The sequence below is a fragment of the Carcharodon carcharias genome, chromosome 10, assembly GCF_017639515.1.
Source record: "Carcharodon carcharias isolate sCarCar2 chromosome 10, sCarCar2.pri, whole genome shotgun sequence".
Lineage (NCBI taxonomy): Eukaryota > Metazoa > Chordata > Chondrichthyes > Lamniformes > Lamnidae > Carcharodon > Carcharodon carcharias.
The window spans coordinates 151,693,591-151,696,485 of NC_054476.1; positions in this window are offsets into that span (position 1 = coordinate 151,693,591).

The following is a 2,895-nucleotide window of genomic DNA, read 5'->3' on the forward strand; positions in this document are numbered from 1 at the left end:
GAGGAAGGATGTAAATGCATTGGAAGCAATTCAGAGGTTTACTAAACTAATACCTGGATTGGGTGGTTGTCTTATGAGGAAAGACTGGACAGGCTAGGCTTGTATCCGCTGGAGTTTAGAAGAGTAAGAGGCGACTTGATTGAAACATATAAGATCCTGAAGTGTCTTGGCAGGATGGATGTGGAGAAGATGTTTCCTCCTGCGGGAGAATCTCAAACTAGGAGTGACTGTATAAAAATAAGGGGTCGCCCATTTAAGATAGAGATGAGGATAATTTTTTTCTCTCAGAGGGTTGTGAGTCTTTGGAACTCCCTCAAAAGGCAGTGGAAGCAGAGTCTTTGAATGTTTTCAAGGCAGAGTTAGACAGATTCTTAATAAACAAGGGACTGAAAGGTTACCAGGGTAGGTGGGTGGTTTACAGTCAGATCAGCCATGATCTTATTGAATGATGGAGCTGGCTCAAAGGGGCCGAGTGGCCTACTCCCACTCCTAACTCGTATGTTTGTATCTCTGATTTTCTCCCTACTTCTCTCCTCTTCTCCCACCTGCTGCTCCCCCTCCCCCCCCCCCCAACCTCACTCTTTTGACTCTATTGAGACTCTCAAACAGATGAGAAATGATATCCAGAGTAAGATACAAAAGGGCTACAGTCAGTCAGCAGCAGCAGCAGCTGTCCCTTGATTTGAGGATGATGTCTACCCAGGGTCACGACTTTCTGCCATTGACACTTGATGATGACAGAACAGGCCAATTCGAGTCCCAGAGATCTTTGGACACATGGGGCAAGACGTCCCAAAAAGTAACGGGATCTGGAGTCCAGGATTTGCTGCCTTTTCTTTGCTTCTCTGCCGCTGTTCTGCCTCATCATTAAAATGTTGTGACTCAGAGAGTGCTAAAGTCAGGACAGGAAGGGAACAGAAGATTAAGATCAGAGAAGAGAGTTTTCACCAACAACATCCATGTTAATCCCACAATGTAAGTGGACAAGTTTATATTCTGTTGCATGCAATCCATTCATCTAACCAGCTGTCTATGTAATTCAGTTGCATGCCTCCTCTTGTGCTAGTTAGTGCCTCTGGTTATATTTTATTTAATTGTGCAAACTGCGCAGCAAGACTGATTTTATTCTTAAAAACCAAGCCTGAACATACCCTGTGGAGCTTAACTTTGAGTAATCACACCAGCCAGTTTGGGAAAAAATGTGCTGCGTGTTCAGGCAAGCTAGTTTTCATTCCACCACCCATTCTCTCTTTTACTGTATGTGTGCGCCAAAAAATGCAGGAAGGACTAAACTGGAGCAATGAGCTAATGCAATTGTGGAATTCTCATTGAAACCAGCAAAGACTTGTTTAGAATAAGGGTATTCTTCTGAAAAGTAAGTGAGACTGACAGCGTTCAGTATTGTTTTCACTGCAAGCTGTTGCCATGACAGAAACAGCAGTCAGACTGTCCCTTTTTTCTAAATGCTTCAGTTGAGTTCACATTCACTGGGCAAAGTGACAGTGGAATCTGTTTGAGCCCACGGTCCCTCTGTGCCAATCCATACCAACAGAGTTTGCATTCACCATCACGGATGATAGTGTGCTCTATAAATTAACAATTCTGTGAAGTGAAGAAAGATTTGCATTTATTTAGCGCTGTAACGCATCTCTTGGCACGACTCCCACAGTTTGCTGTCAAGGCAAACTTGTCAGTTTGGCTTGATGGGTAATGGCATGACAGATGAAATTTTAATGCGGGGAAGTGTGAAATGATACATAGGTAGAAAGCAACTTGAGCTAGGCAATAAGTGCTGCCTTGCCAGGGTGGAAAACATTCCAAAATAAAGTGCCTTTAAAGATATATGTTATTTTGAATTAGTCGGTGGTCAAGTCACTGAGCGGGAGTCAGGAGAAGGGTTAAAGGTGGTAACTAAAGGCTTGGCCAGAGAGTATCTCCTGAGGAAACTTTGGGGGGGAAACAGAGCGAGAGAGACATAGAGAATCACATAAGATGTATGACACAGAAACAGGCCATTTGGCCCAACCAGTCCATAGTGCGATTTATGATCCTCTAGAGTCTTCTCTCATCTTTCCTCATCTAACCCCATCAGCAAACCCCCCTATTCCTTTCTCCCTCATATAATTATCTAGCTTCCCCTTAAAATCACCTGTACAATTCACTGTGGTAACAAGTTCCACATTCTCACCACTCTTTGAGTAAAGACATTTCTTCTGAATTCCCTATTGGATTTCTTGTGATTGTTTTATATTGATGGCCTCCTTTTCCCCACAAGAGGAAACATACACTCTCTACCATTAGAACATCCCTCAGCCTTCTCTTTTCTTGGGAACAGAGAATCAGCCTGATCAAACCTTTCCTGATAGTACTGCTGAGAAAAGAGACCTGATGTCGAAGGTCTGCCTACCACACAAATGAGTAATATGGTATATGAATTTCAGTGCCGGTATGATGCCAGGTATGTATGTTGTATGTACCAATGACTGGCAGTGGATCATATCGAACAGTACATCCCTTTGGCTGTATGCAATAGCCAGAGGACTGACCATATTCAATCAACCCGTGATGGCAAAACTCAGGACATAATGTCTAACATTAGATGTGATTCTGTGATTGGACAGCACTTGCTGAACAATCCCAAGTGTGCTAAGAATTGCACTAACAACCAATTTAAGATTATCAGTCAAGCCAAACTTCCGCTTGCTAGAAACTACATGTGTTCATATGCAGGGACCTGTCTTCTGCAGGCAAGAGGAATATGTTCAGACATTGCCACTTTTATGAGGGGACAATAGCTCTCTGGTGCATTCTCCATGGCAATGCCCTGACCAATCAGAGCTGATCTGCCAACCAATCAGCGCCCTTTTCTCATACTGTTAAATTGTTGCTCTCTTT